At 43.8% G+C, this 15,259-nt stretch overlaps 1 protein-coding gene across 5 annotated transcripts in view; it reads right to left on the bottom strand.

Moving 5' to 3' along the window:
* Ser (protein serrate) overlaps positions 1-15,259 on the bottom strand; it is a 102,351-nt gene that overhangs the window by 50,624 nt on the left and 36,468 nt on the right. Inside the window, exon 1 of one of the 5 annotated variants that reach the window (XM_086904806.1) lies at positions 7,744-8,142. The exons of the other annotated variants lie outside the window; for them this stretch is intronic. The gene's annotated coding sequence lies outside the window, so the exon portion shown is untranslated. Of the gene's footprint in view, positions 1-7,743; positions 8,143-15,259 lie in introns of those variants that run through there. 5 annotated transcript variants of the gene reach the window in all.

Below are 15,259 nucleotides of genomic sequence, written 5' to 3'. Positions count from 1 at the left end.
CGACCCGCGTTTCTTCAAACGCGTTTCCGGCTCATTTCCATCTCGATTATTCCTGCCAGGTATTATCCGCGGCTCGGTTAAGGCCTACGCGAAATTAAGGCGTAATGGATACGCGACGGGATACAAACCGCGCATACGCTCGAGGATTTTAATGATCTTTCTTCAGGTATTCGTCGGCCGGCTATAGATACCAGATTCCAGTTGGGCCGCCGCCGCTTCGAAATCCGCTTCGTCTTCTCGTCGTCGGGGCTTCGCGAGCGCACAGTTTCTTGCCTCTGGCTTCTACACCGGCTGTCGTGAAACCGCCCTTCGCGTTTCCAGAGGAGTAATTCGACGGCGGTATTTAAAACTGGAGAGAGAGAGAGAGGTTGGAGAGAATTTGAGAGGAAGGGAAGGGAGAAGAAATGAGGAATGTTCCAGGTTAATGGATAAATCGAACGTTTAGAGAGAGCGAGCTTTTTAACCCGACCACCAATTTTTAATTTTAAAATTATTACATTTATCTTTTTTTCTTTGCAATTATTACAAATAAGTTGAAAGAAATAACGAGTGGCGTTCAATTTCGTTATTTACAGACTCGCTGTTACGAACGGGAAAAGGAGAGGCGAGCGAATGGTAAAAATTTCTCAGGATGGAATACTGGTTGATCGATTCCCAACGGAATTTGCATGCGTATCACGAAGTCACGGTGTTCTTCCCGGTTCCGTTAACCGCGAACACACGTCAGTGTGTCCTTTTGACACGACACGTTAATTGCTCCGCAATGAAATCGCGTTATCCGTTACGTAACCGCGAATTAAAACCCGTCTTGATTCCCCGCGCGATTCAAAATCGAAAACGAACGTGCAAATATTCTTAAGAAAAAAAAAAAAAAAAAAGAAGTCGTCGGTAATTAGTATCGGTTCACTGACGACGAACCACGCGGTGGTTCAAATACATACACAGAAAGAGAAAAAAGAGAAACTCTCGCTGTTTATCTCGAATTCTTGCTCGAATTTATCAGATCGAGAAGGTAAAATTCGCGTAATTAAAAATTTGAGGAACGGCGAATCGAAGGAAATGGGGATACGGTTTCTTTCTTCCATCTTACATTGTCGAGTCGTATCGCGACATATCGATTCTCGTTCAGAAAACAGAGGAGAGAGGAGGGGGGGGGGGAGATACGAAACAGAAGGAATAATAGGTTTGTGTATTCAACCGTTGTCGAGAGTCTTTCTTTATAAACATCTAAGGGGACTAATAACACGTCGAGTCTTCTTAGAGAAGAGGAGAGAGAAGACGAGAAAAAAGAAAAAAAAAAGAATGGAGAGGGAATGGAACGAACGATCCTTCCGCGATCAACGGTGTATAATTTCTTTTTTTTCTCTTCTTTCTCTCTCTCTCTCTCTCTCTCCTTTGCCTATTGAACACCTCCTCGATGGGTGATCACGCGAGGACACCCGCGATTTCATGAATTAATAACGCGTGGCCCGGCTAAAAACGTGTTATTCAGCAAATTACACGTCCCTATCGCGCTCGCGCTAACTCCCGCCATGGGATTGGACATGGAGAGGCGATTCGTAGATGCTTAATTGTATTCGTGTCTGTGAAACACGTTCGACTGAAACGCGCTTGACACGCGTTTTAATGCGTACACTATCGTCCATAAGTATTTCCTTCTTTCGAGCTTTCGAGTGGAATGTCGAATTGTTTCGTTTCCTTTCGAACATAAAACGTTTCTCTCTCTTTCTTTCTTTTTTTTTTTTTCTATATAAATCGACGTGGAAAATTGCCAACTTTCGTTCGTTTATCCGTCCATCGCTCGTAGAATCGAGACATTATTAAATATTCGTTCACGTTTTTTTTTTCTCTCTTTTTTTACTTACTTATTTGTTATTGTCTATTAATGGAAAAAAAAAAGTGACAATTTGATAACGCAAAGTATGAAAAGTATCTTTGTTTATTGCTTTATACGTAATATAATTAAACGTTTCGATTTGAATATAATACACGCGTGAAAACGTTTCGTAACAATTGTACGCGCGAATACTTTTCGCTCCCACTGTACCCAAATATACAGCATATGTAAGTACATGTGCTTACATTACACGACTCGATATCGGACGATTCGTCCTCTAATTCGTCCATCCAAGTAAGAAAGAGAGAGACGCGATCGATCGAGGGAAAAGTGGAAGGAAGTGGATGGATCAATCGTCGTTCATCCGGTTAATTCGGACCGATCCGAACGATTCTCGATACGCACGGATCTAAGCGGATCTAAAGCGAGCGAGAGAATGTTGGCGCGCGATCCGAAGAAAAATGGGCCGAATGCGCGGCGTGTAAAGAGAAAAGAAAAAAAGAAAAAGAAGAAAAGACAAAAAGGCACTCGAAGCTTTATTATTGGGTGGTCGGGTTCGAGGCGTGTTCCGAAAGGGGGTCTGGGAGCGTAATGCGCGCGACCAGAGGGGCGACACGAGGGATTTCAGGGTGATGGGGAGGGGGTGGAAAAAAATTTGTAATTACACGGCCGATCACCGAACTTTCTTCCGCGGTGTGTTGGCGTCGTTAACGCGGGGCGGGACACGGACGTTTGCTCGCCGATAATCGAATCATCGTCGATGACGTATCGGCCGACGACGATGCCGGACGATCCGCCGCGTGATCGTTCAATTTTCTGGCGGCCAGTGTTGGCCAGTCATCGCCAGTGACCGGCAACATGGCGAGAGCCGGCCGTTTCGAGAGCAGGTATAATACCGATAAGACCCTGGCTCGGGTTAATTAATGGGAAAAGAAAAGGGGGCGAGAGATAAAGGGGGAGGGGGAGGAGGAGAGTGCTTTCGTGCGTGATTTCGCGTGACGTGGGGAGGGGGGAGACCTCCTGTTCGAGAGGCCACGTGTATGCATATTGCGCTCGTTAAACGAGGCAATAATCGGAGGCAGGATCGGAGTAAAAACTTGGTAGTAAGAGAGAGAGAGAGTGAGTGAATGAGTGAGTGAGTAATCTAATCTGGCGAGCCGCTCGAGATGGGATGGGCCGGTTGCTAGTTTCAGGGGGCTCGATCATTAGGAAGTACGGATATATATTCTTCGTTATCTGTACGCTTTCGGATGTGCGCGGTGTGTATACCTGCTCCCCGTGGAAATAAGAGAGGCAGAAAAGAAGGAGGAGGAGGAGGAGGAGTGGAAAGTCGATCAGCGAATTTTAATTAAAGATTTAACGAGGTAGGGATCTGGGGGATGGACGTCGAAATCGGTCGAGCAATTCGATAATGATTCTCGTGATATCGATTGGAATTCGATCGCGTGCTCCGATTCGTTCGCTAGATTTATACACGTGTAGGAAATGTAGGAGTTTTTGATTGTAAAAATTTGGACGAGAGAGAGAGAGAGAGAAGGAGAGAGAGCTCGATGATTAATTTTAATAATTGTGATTTTTTGGAGAGATTCTGATCGATTCTTTTCTTTTTTTTTCTTTCTTTTTAGAAAAATTAAATTTTGTTAAGCGAACGTGTAACGCAACATTGATTCGATCGAATTTTTATCAACACCATGAGAGGAAAGAAAAATATGATAACCCAGATTTCAGTCCAATCATAAATTAAAAGCGACGGACAAGTTAACACCAACTCGCGTCAACCTGGACGAAGGAGGACGAAATCGATTCGCGATATAAAAGAATCCAATTTATAGAGGCAAACGGTGTTCCACGAAACCGAAAGAGAGGCGAGAGAAGAAAAGGAGGCAGAACGATCGATCGATCGATCGATTTGCCTCGTCGCTTCCTCTCCGGTCGGCCGATCGTTAGTTAAAATCCCATTAGTCCTCGAAGATCGCCGGTTCTCTGGAAGGAAACGGCCGTGTCAGCCGTGTAGCTGCCACCGACGTGATATATCGGGACCGAGCAAACTCCGACTTTTTAACGAGGAACCGTGCGAGACACGATTTTCTGGAAGGATCAACAGGTGTCTCTCGAATACGTTTTCGTTCGAGCTTTGTTCAACAATTATTGGAAGTAAATGATCGGTGTGATGATCGAAAGTGGGCGAGTACAAAATGAATCGTGTGAGAATTTTTTTTCTTTTCTTTTTTTAAAAAAAACCCGCTCGAATTTGCTCGACGATTACCTTAAAGAAGAATAGATGGAGAGAAGAAGGAGGAGAGAGAAAGACTGCAAGCACCTCTAAAACAGATTTTCAGTTTCAAGGGTGTCCGTAATCGCCAGTCGAAACGTGGTGAAGGTACACGTCGGCTCAATTATGGCTGTTCGCTCGGAAAATTGGTCGTTTAAACTGTTGAAAACTGCTCTTCCCGGCAATTTAAGACCGCCCTCTTACGTGGAAAGATCGGTTATTAACGACTTCAACTCGTTGTTCGTTAAGGAACCGAGAAGATCGTACTTGATAAAGGAGCAGGGCCAGCTCCTCCGTGGCGACTTGTAGATCTTAGATTAACCACGAAACTCGAGAGTCGAGCAGAGCCAGAATTCGTTCGAAAGGCTTGAAGGAATTTTCCAGGTATACTCGTCTCCATATTGTCTCCTCCTATTTTCAAACGCACGATTTCTTATCGCGTCGTGTAAATTCCAAAAATATTCTAAACATTGTGAGAAGAGCGAAGATTCCAACGGTTAAGGTGTACCGCTTCTCACTCGAAGAAGCCCGATCAAATTTATTCAGCTTTATAATAATTTCGATTGTTCGAGAAGTTACGAAACCCAGCTAAAAGTGAAACTCCATATTTTCAAACGCACGATTTCTTATCGCGTCGTGTAAATTCCAAAAATATTCTAAATATTGTGAGAAGAGCGAAGATTCCAACGGTTAAGACGTACCACTGGAAGAAGTTCGATCAAATTTATTCAACTTTATAATAATTTCGATTGTTCGAGAAGTCACGAGATCCATCTAAAAGTGAAACGTACTTTTTCTCACGTTTGTGAAAAAGAGCGTGAAGGAATAAAACGTCAATCCTCGAAATTTGTATTCGAACGTCTCTCATCATCCCGTGGAACGTTCATCGTTACCCGGAACTCTTATCTTACATTCTTTTGCCGCGAGACAACGGTCCGAACGCGCGATCGGGTCTCACGCGTATCTTGAACATAACGTCTGTCGGAGTACGGTTTCGGGTCACAACACACGATTGCATTGTGCTGAATGCGGAGAAGTGTCACGTCTACTACCGATCCACTGTGACGTTCCACGGTATTTCGATCATCTCCCTCGTCCGAAAACTCATCGAAATTTTATTTTGAACGCAAGTTGTAAGAGTCGATAGAGATTAAACAAACGTGGAAAGATTCATCCGAAATTTCGTTCGATTGAAAAATTTATATTGCAACTGGTTATCCAAATTAACTCGCTAATGAAGAAAATTACGCAGAACATGATGGATTAAATGGATCTCTGCCTGATGCTTGTTTTCTGGTAAAAAGTAAAAAAACACGGCGTGACATTCGATATTTCCTATATCGAATGAGTAGCACGCGAGAGGTGCTTGAAAGTTGTGACGCCACGCAGGCGCCACCGTCGGAATCCTCGAGATCCTTGAGAAATTCCCGGAATGCGCAAGCGTGGAAAAGCGTTGTTGTCGAGATATATACGGATCACGCGTCGTTAATATTAATGATATAATCAGTCGGAATCTCCGCCGGATTATTATTCGCGAAGATAATATTCACTCGTTTCGCCATTTGTTCCGCATTTGTTTTTCTCGATCCTCTCGAACGATCGGCGAACACACATTCCGTGGATCGTGCGCAATTAGCTCGAATATCACGCGCATAATTTGTTAACTTGTTAGCAGGGACTCGTTGCCCACTCGAGAATTAAAATCGTATTTGAAATTTCCACTGTTGCTGCTGTGGAGAGCGAAACTCTTTGCGATCGTTCGAGAAGATTGGCGTAATCAAGGCCTGGCGAACCCGATTCCCGAGAGCTGCTGCTGTTGTTAAAAGGAAGTTTTATCGAGTCGAAACCTTTGCCACCTTGTCTCTCGCTATATAAATTCATCGATATACGGGAGAGAGCGGTGATTAGTCCAGGTTATAGTGATTAATTCGAGGCATTACAATTGTAAAGCAGGTTGACGTGTATAACGTCAACGTGTGTTGTACGTTCGACGAAGGAGGGAGGGGGGGGGGGAGGGGAAAGGAGAACGTTTCGTTCGCTCCCTGTAGAGAGTAAGTTTTTCCTCGGTTTCGGTGGTATTGTTACGGGCTCGACAAATATCGAAAAAAACCTATATATATATATACTCTTTCCGATATATTAAACGATATTGAATTTCGTTCTCAGATAAATAAATCTGATGATTGATTTATGGGATTCCGATGAAAAAATGAATAAAGTAGAGGATTTTAAATTATCTTTAAACTATCTTTATACAAGTTTACGAGATCGAGGGAGCAAGATGGAATTTCGAATTCAAATTCACGAAACTTCACGAGTTTTTCCCTCTTCTTCTTTTCTTTTTTTTTTTGAAAAAACTTTGTGGAAAAGCGGACAGTTTCGACGGAGCGCCTAAATCCTACGGCGGAGGGCAGAAATCCCGATTCTTATGAATGCCTTTCGGGGTACGTGAGTGGCGTGTGTATCGAGCCAATGGCGACTGGCATCAAGTACCAATCAAAGAATCCCATTAAATTGCAGGAATTTCTTGCCAACCGGCTCCTCTCTTCTCCTTCTCCCTCCCCCGCTCTTTCTCGAGATCGGTTGCATTCGCTTCACTCGAGTCTCAAATACTCTCGCTCGCTCGCGCGCAATCATTACTACCATCACAAGTTTTATTACTTTTGCGTGTGCTTTTTTTCAAAAGTAATTCCTCGGCAAAAATGAATATACTACGTATGTATTATACCGTGGAAAGGGGCGATCATCGAACGAGCAGCAGTTGTTGATTCTCACACGTTTAACGAGGATACCACGGTTTAATAAAGATAAGAAGGCGAAGCGTGGTTGGTTATCGGCGTTGGTATTTCGACGAAACAGTTCGGCGCGTATTTAAATACGGGATGTATACTTATAACGAGAACGGTGGCGATTAAACGTGGCGAAACGCGGCGGAGAAAAATCTTCTTCCATCGTCGAGAAGTGTTTCCATTACGCGGGCGATATTTTATCCCTTTCCCCTCCCTCCCTCCCTCCCTCCCTCTCTATCGTTGCGAAAGGTGCGCAGGCGCGGTTTGTAAGCCGTTTTTTACGGGATCGTTTGTTGTGAAAAAGCGCCCGTTCGTAACGTATCGAACGTAACGTATCCAAGCACCAAGCTACTTTAATTACAGGGACGCGTCTCCGCTAATAGGTCGGGGAAAAACAGCCCTCCAGAGTTGAGTTATCTGGAGTTAAACCGATACATCGTATTACGAATTCCAATTCTTCCTTTTCTCTCTCCATGTTCTCGTCTAATTTTTCGTTAGATTATCGTTGTTCTCACTCCCGATACGATATCGTTAATAACGATTGTAACGGAGAAAAGTAAGAAGGAGCTACAGTTTCCAGTAAGATTCCTCCTCTTCTATCCATCTTCTACGCTCTCTCTCTCTCTCTCTCTCTCTCTCTCTCTCTCTCTCTCTCTACAATTCCACAATTCTCCTTCCTGAGAAAGCTTGGATTCTTCGAAGCGAAGAGATATCCCATGGACATCAATGACAATCGCGAGAAAGCCAAGGGACGAATAAAAGGGGAGAGAAGTCGGTGGAGTATTATTCGTGACGTCTAGACGTTTGCATTGACGCGACAGTCATCAGGATCCTCGTCACCTCACCTCCTTGTCCCATCCTCCCGTCCTCTTCCTGCTTCTTCTCGTCTTCTTTTCTCCCTCTCCTCTCTCTCTCTCTCTCTCTCTCTCTTTCTGGTCCTCCATTCAATGGACCGTTCTTCAGGGTCTTACGGCGGTACTCACGCAAAACGCCGCCACGTGACGGGCATCCGGATCGTCGATGACCGATGGAGATTCCTCGCCCTGCCCCCGTGGACAGGATCGGCGAGTAATTGCTAATTCGGTGCATTGGCCCACGCAAATCTGGTCTTTGTCCTTGCTGGAGGGGACGTGGACAGGCCTTCCAAACTTCAACGAAGCTCTGTTTCCACGCGATGGAGACAAGGCTAACGCAAGGGGAATCCATTTCGAGGTGATAAGTCGAGTGGCGCGCACGGGTGATTTCTGGAATTTTGCAGGAAAACGGATTTTAATTTGGATAAGGAATTGTGCTGGAATTATCGTGTATAGTAACGATTTTTGGAGGATTCTCGACGGAATTTTGGAATTTGGAATCGATAAGAATTTCGATCGATAAATGCGAGATAAAATTCGAGCCGGCTCGAAATTGTTCGTAACGTTCGAATATAAATCTCGAATAGAGAGTGGCTACGCGGGCAAATATATATAAATACATCTTCACCATTCCACAAACACTCGTGCTTAATCGTTTGCGGCTTAACACGGCTTCTCCTGTTTCACGTCTTGCAACCTGACTTACTCATTCCAGACACTTGAAACATCTACACGTGTACTTTCTAATGCCACGAACCGATACTGTATTCCACAAAATGTTGTTATTAAACCAATTGCAAAAAGGAATGGAATTACATCTCGGTCAATAATCTTTGGTTTACATATATGTATCTAGTGTTCCCTATATCTATTCACTTCTAGTTACAATTCACCAGAAATTGATCAACTTGAGGCGAAGAATTCCCAACAAATTTCTCACGATAAATATTTTACAATTTTTTTTTAAAAACAATTAACACGTTTGCTACATTTGTTACAACATTTATTTTATTCGGGTAATAATTTTAATTCCAAAATATAAGTATCCAACAACTTTCACACGCATAAAAAAATTTGCCAATTCTCACAAATCCTTGGTACGTCGTTTTTTTTTTTTTTTTTTTCAGGTGAACGGTATTAATGATTGAGAGAATAACATTGGGCGTTATCCACGATCAATGTCAAGATTACGATACAGTCTCGTTCGCAGTTTCCAATAAGGATCGGCCACGATGTAAATTGCGACGACCACGCAACAGACACACGCACAATGTGGGGTAATCACGTTATCGAGAGGAGAGACGAGAGAGAGAGAGAGAGAGAGAGAGAGATGGTTCGAGCACAAGGATCCCCCATCCGTTGCTCGATCCTCGATGTCGGATCTAATCGCTCGAGTCCGAGAAGCGATGAAAGGAAACGGCACGAGGCCGTTGTTGCAGGCGTTCACGGTCGTTGCGATCGCGGACAGATTAACCCTTCGAGCGGTGGGGGAGCGTGGGTTGAAGGGGTTCGTGGTGAACGCTACCGGTGGTGGAGGCGTGTAGCTAGCCGCGAGATTTGTATGGTGGCGATCGGTTGTCGAGATGCGATTTCGAATAAATTTAGAGATTAGAAATTCTACCGTTTGTTGGTTGGAACAGCCGTACGTGGCGAGATTTGTACCTCGGTGTCGATTGAACCTTGTCCAGATGCAATTTAGGATAAATTCAAAGTGGAAGTTTTTGATATTTGATCGTCAACGAAAGTTTCTTTTTTTTTTTTTTTTTTTTTTTTTCCTCCCCCCTATTCCAACGTTACGCATTATTTTTATTATTTTTATTATTTCGGGAAGCGCGATAAAGATACGAATTTCGACTTCTTCAGACGTTACTAATTAACCGTTGCTTCGAGCGTATCTTCGAGCGAAACAATCAAAGATTCCCTAAAGGCTTCTAAACGCCTTGTGGAGTGGTCGGTCCATCAAGGACTTATCTCGTGGTCGAAGGTCCGGGCCCGGATCCCAAAAAGCACCCCAAAAGCGATATGGGACACATCTGTGTGTTATCTAAATATATCCCCAAGGTGGAAACGGACCAAGACGTTTTAATTAACTAATTAACATTCCTGGTGCCGTACCATCCGTTGCCGAGCCGAGCCTTCGTTATCGGCCGAATCGAGTCCCAAATTCGAGGGGGGGGGAGGGGGGGGGGGAAAGAAAAAAAAAACGAGAAAAAGAAAAATTTCACCAGATTCTTCTTCGAATAATGCTTAAAACTTTTCTCCTTCCGACTTCGTTAATTTCTTTTCTTTCCCTTCCCCTTCCCCCCCCCCCTCTTATTTCCACGGTGCAGGAATTTCGACGTAAATTTTGTCTTTAAATTGTTATATCTTGAGCGGTTTTTAGGTAGTCGAGAGGGTCACGGATACGATATTAAGAGTTAAAAATTGCATAGGCGTACACCGCCACGTTTTGCGCGAGGGAATGATGGCCCTCTCCTGGGGTCCCCTGTGGCCCTCCTCGGGGAGGCCCTGCCGAGGCAAGCTAATCGGCGAGGAACACTGCGAGCACGCTTCGCCGCCTTGGTTCTGCTCGAGAGCCTTCGGGGCTGGTATTAATAAACGAGCCTCGATTCTCTCCACCGGGATTTTCGTGTACCTTTTCGACCCTCGGGTCAGAGACCTTACTCAATTTTATTCTCGTACCTTTACTAGACGGCGTACGCTTTGCCGGCGTACACTTCGTGTACGAGTCGATCGATTTTCTCGAGTAATTTAATTTTTTCGTTCCTTTCTTTTTTTTTTTTTTCTTTCTTTCTTCCGAATAAAATTAATCCATCATCGTCGAATAATATCGATATTCGATATTAATCTTGAGATGCCAATCGCGAAATAAAATATCTTATAAATCTGTTCGACGTTAGAATATCGAAGTAAATATCGAAATTTATTAAATTAAGAAACTCGATGAATTTCCTCGAAGGCAAAAACGGTCCTCCCTTTTTTTCTTTCTTCTTCTTTTTTTTTTTTTTTTTAATTCAATTCGACAAAACCCACACGGGATTCGAGCACGATTCGACGAGTTGACCAAATCGAGGAAACAAGGTCAGAGATGGAAACGGACGGGGATGGAATTAAAGGCGGACGGATCAAGGCGAATGCCAGAGGCGAATTACACCGTGAAGCGATTCGGCTCCTTGTCGTTTATCCTATTCGAAGATTAGCTTGTCGTGGGCAATTACGTCCGCTCGACGGCCGATAGTGACACCATCTCTTTAAATCTCTGACCCGTCCCAAGGGTATTTAATACTCTGCCTTCGACGAGAATCCATCCACTTTCCATCCGGAATGATTTCGTGCCCATCCCTTTTTCTTTTCTTTTTTTTGTCCACGAGGCGGCGAAAGTTGCGCGAACACCGCCGTTCTCACCGCGGCCCTGGCTCTTTCACCTGTCACACCTTGACACTCGTAGGAGGCCGAAAGGCTAATGCGTTCGGCTAACCGGATTACAGGCCACGGATTAGGAACGGTGAAAAGAAGCCGATTTGCCATACGAGGAGGACAGCGACGATTCAACTCTCACGACTGTTATCCTTGTAAACTGTTTTCTCGAAGCGTGATTAGAATTACAATAATGGAATGGAATGATGGTGTCGTCGAATAATAAGGAGGAAAACACTTGGTTCCAATTAATGGTAAAATTAATGGAAATAGTAGGGCAATTTTGTCTTTTATAACGTATCGGTAAAATTTTTATCAACATTCTAATTATACTGTAAATAGAAATGCTCGATATCCTCGATAGAGTCCTATAAGTTTTTTGAAAGAAAGACTGGAACAAGCAATTTCTAAAAATTTAAATGTACTTAAACGAAAGAGTGCAACCATAGGTATTTGATGCATCGAGAATAATCCGTTTAGATGATAAGAAAAAAAAAAGAAATAAATAAATAAAGTGAAAAACGAGAGGCAAAAAAGAACAGAAAAAGAGGAAATAGGTTCAGATGTTGATACAGACATCGTTCGAGAAAATTACCCGGAAATTATATCGGAAACGGCGAGGTTGGCTCGTGTGAAGGGTGAACATTGTGAAAGACGGACAGGTGGCGAGGAAGAGGGAAACGAGAGCAACGATGCGGTGGCAGTAAACTTTATATGGCAGCTTCTTTGTCCTTTCACGAATTTACGAAGCGTTTTTACGGCGGTGGATGCTCCTCGTAAATCGCCGGCACCCGTGTAATATTCCGCTGTAAAAGCGTAAAGGCGAAAACAGAGGGAGAGAAGAGGAAGGAGAGGAGGAGGAAGAAGGTGAGGAGAGTAGTAAAAGTATCGTGCGAGTCGCGAACGAGCATCGATCGCCTTTCTTCGAATCAATTTTCACCTAAGATAAATAACGCTCGTTTGTAAGCGCGAGAATTAGATTCGAAGTGAATCTTCACTAATAATATCCCCAAATTTCGAATTGATTATAATATTATTATCAACCACTGTATATGTAATACAACTTTCTGGAGTAGATTGCAGAAAGAGAAAATTAGAGGAAAAAAAAAAAATGGCACTTTCGAAAGAAAAGTTGTACATTCATTCGAAAGCGAAAAAAAAAAAAAAAAAAAGAATTCTAAAATTGAATTCACTGTGGGTGATTCTCCTGTTAAGAAGAAGAAGAAGAAAAAAAGGGCAGACGGAATCCGATATCTTTTTTTGTGAGCGAACTCGGGACGAGAAGAAAGATTCGTCATCCTTAGAAATTGATACAATTAACGACGGACAAAACGACGGCCAATTCCTTCACGAGCCGCGACGTTCATTCTTTCTCATCGTGTCTCGTCTCTCTTCGTCACGACGCTACCGATATCAATTATAATCCTCGAAATGGTAAGGAAACGACAATGGGTCTCCTTTCCACGAGCAGTGACTAGGATTCAACGACGAATTAATACACGCGGTTGGAGAGAAAAGCGGGCGAGGCGAGCTCGTACGGTTTCGTAAGGTGGCGGCGAGCTACCACTTTTTCTGTCAATTAATATTTCGTCACGGATCAGAGCCGGTTAAAAGGAGCGTCCAGAGGGCCCTCGGGCTTCTTACGGGGGGGGGCCTCGAAACTGGAATATCGAGCCACGATTTTCTTCTACCGGTTTCGATCCCACGGATCCCTCGTCCCGGAGCAACGTTGTTTCGTCTTATTAGAACAATAATAATGGCCCCCTCTCTCCTTCCTTACTTTTCTTCTTACTTACTCGTGTAAAAGATTAGGGTTTCAGATAGAATTCTAGTTAGTTCTATTCATTTCGCATAGTTCGATCCACACGGGATCGAATAATTGTACGATTCGCGAAAAATCGATACAAAATTGGAAAAATTCGGATGACGTAGAGAGGATAAAATTCAATGCCGATAAACGATATTATTCCGAATATTAAGCATTGGGAAATTGAGTGGCACGGATCATCGAGCACGATCGCGATAGACGAAAGAAAGATATTTTTCGTTCGAGCAACCTTGTCGTATTAAACGTAACAGCTTAATTAAACCACGCTCGAATTCCGTAAATCGCTAGATCGTGAACATGTTATTTCCATTTTCCACGATGCATTTTCGCGTGGAAATACGAACGTATCGTGATATATCATGGATGGAATGCAGAAGAGGTAAAAATTTCCTAAAAAAAATTTCGCGAAGAAGGAGCTCGACACGCTCCGCAGCTTACCAATTTATGAACCGATAATGGGATACGTTATTATTTACGCGTAATTACAGGGAGGCAACGATCCGACGGTTGCTTGCACGGGCCGTGGACGTCCGGCTTAATGAGCCGGGAAAAATCGGCTGGCCGAGGATTATTTCGCGCGCCGTTGGAGTACCGTTGATCTTAATCGATCGCGCCGACGAGTGTTGGATCCTGGTGGCTGGGAAGGGCTCATTCTAATTTCTGGTTTATCCGGAGGGGAAGGGTAATTGTACAGGTACAGTTGCGCTCGTGGGATCCGTATTATGGGATTCGCGGATGCACGCGGTTGGAAAAGGTTGATACGTGGCCTGTGAACACGGTTCGTAAGGCAATTTCGAATTCGTTCGATAACGCTTGAATTCGTTGGAGAAGAAGGGATCGAAGCGAATTCGAAGATTCTGTGAGGCGGTTTTATTCTCTAACCTGAAAAAATTCTTCAGATTCTATTTGGATGATTTTTCCTAGACGATATAAGAAATATTCTATTGCAATATTAATTAAATTCCTCGAATACTTAACGCGAGCCAAGTACTTTACGCGCGTCCGCGTGCTTCGGGATTCTGATTTTTTCCAAGAACTTTTCCCCCAAGGATACTCGATAATCGGATGGTACTTTACACAGGCGGCGGAAATCGACGACACGTCCGCATTGTTCGATGATTCAAACACCCGCCTCGAGATTCTTTCTCGCCACTTTCCATTGCTACACGATTCATCGATCCTTTCTGGATGAGCGAACAAGCAAATAGCTTTACCGGTAATCGGTAGCTCTATCCGATATTTCTTCCCTTTTTTTTTTCTTTCTTTTAATTTTATTCGCGCTAACGATACCAACGATCTTCAACTTCCGTGTATCCAACAAACGCGTACAAATACACCGCGGATAAACGTTGAATCGTATTTATTTCTTTAACGAAATTCCGCTTCGTTGCACAACGGTTGTGTAAAATAATAATCGTGGAATCGTTTCCACGCGTCTCGTCTATACCGCGAACAACATCCAAGGACGGGGAATAGCCTTCCGCGCTCAAGGATACTGCTCCTCTTTACGCGTCTCTCAAACCTCTTTCTCAGGTGCATTAAATCGGGGCAAAAGCGTTGTTGCCTACACGCGACGTAGACCGCGCCGTCTCTCTTCCGACGAAAGGAGCCTCCTCGTTCCCTCCTCCTTTATTGCGGCCCGCAATCAGAATGATGCATTAGCGTTCCTCGAGCTTTCAATGCGCCATTGTTATTGGCAATAAAATTGAGTAGCCACCGTATCCGAACGCCTTCGCGACGCGCGTTGCTTTTCATCTTACGGCTCGGTGGCGAGGGTGGGCCGCCTCCTCGAGAGGCGAGACCACGCTTTTATGAAGATTGTGCTTTGATTTGTGCGCGCGTGTTTCCTTTCTCTCTTTTCTTCTCTCTCTCTCTTCTCTTTACGTTTTATGTTTTTCTGATAGCGGCGTTTGGTTTTTAGTATCAATTAACTTCGAGCAATAATAGTTTTCTTCGACGCCGTTTTAGACGTGCCGTTTATTATTATTTTGTCATCGTTGTCCGGTGATTTATTTCAATTTCAGGTTTATTATCTTATTATTGATCAAGATTTTTTGGTAATGTTTTAATTATATACTTCTCCTCGGAGAAGTCTCTATCTCTTTCTCCTCAGTGATCCACTCGAACAGGCACGCTTGCAGCAAGCATCACGAAACACCGTCGTACGCGTACTCTCATAAATATTCTGAAGAAATCAGGACGAAATCAACGAGCGTGTCGCAACGCTTAAAGCTCTCCGCGCGGATAACTGGGTTTTGTAAT

Source organism: Apis florea, unplaced genomic scaffold, assembly GCF_048593485.1.
Source record: "Apis florea isolate Af1SG1 unplaced genomic scaffold, ASM4859348v1 contig_2350_pilon, whole genome shotgun sequence".
Classification (NCBI taxonomy): Eukaryota; Metazoa; Arthropoda; class Insecta; order Hymenoptera; family Apidae; genus Apis; species Apis florea.
Note: the sequence above shows the minus strand (reverse complement) of the source record. Positions and strands in the feature narration are given on the sequence as shown.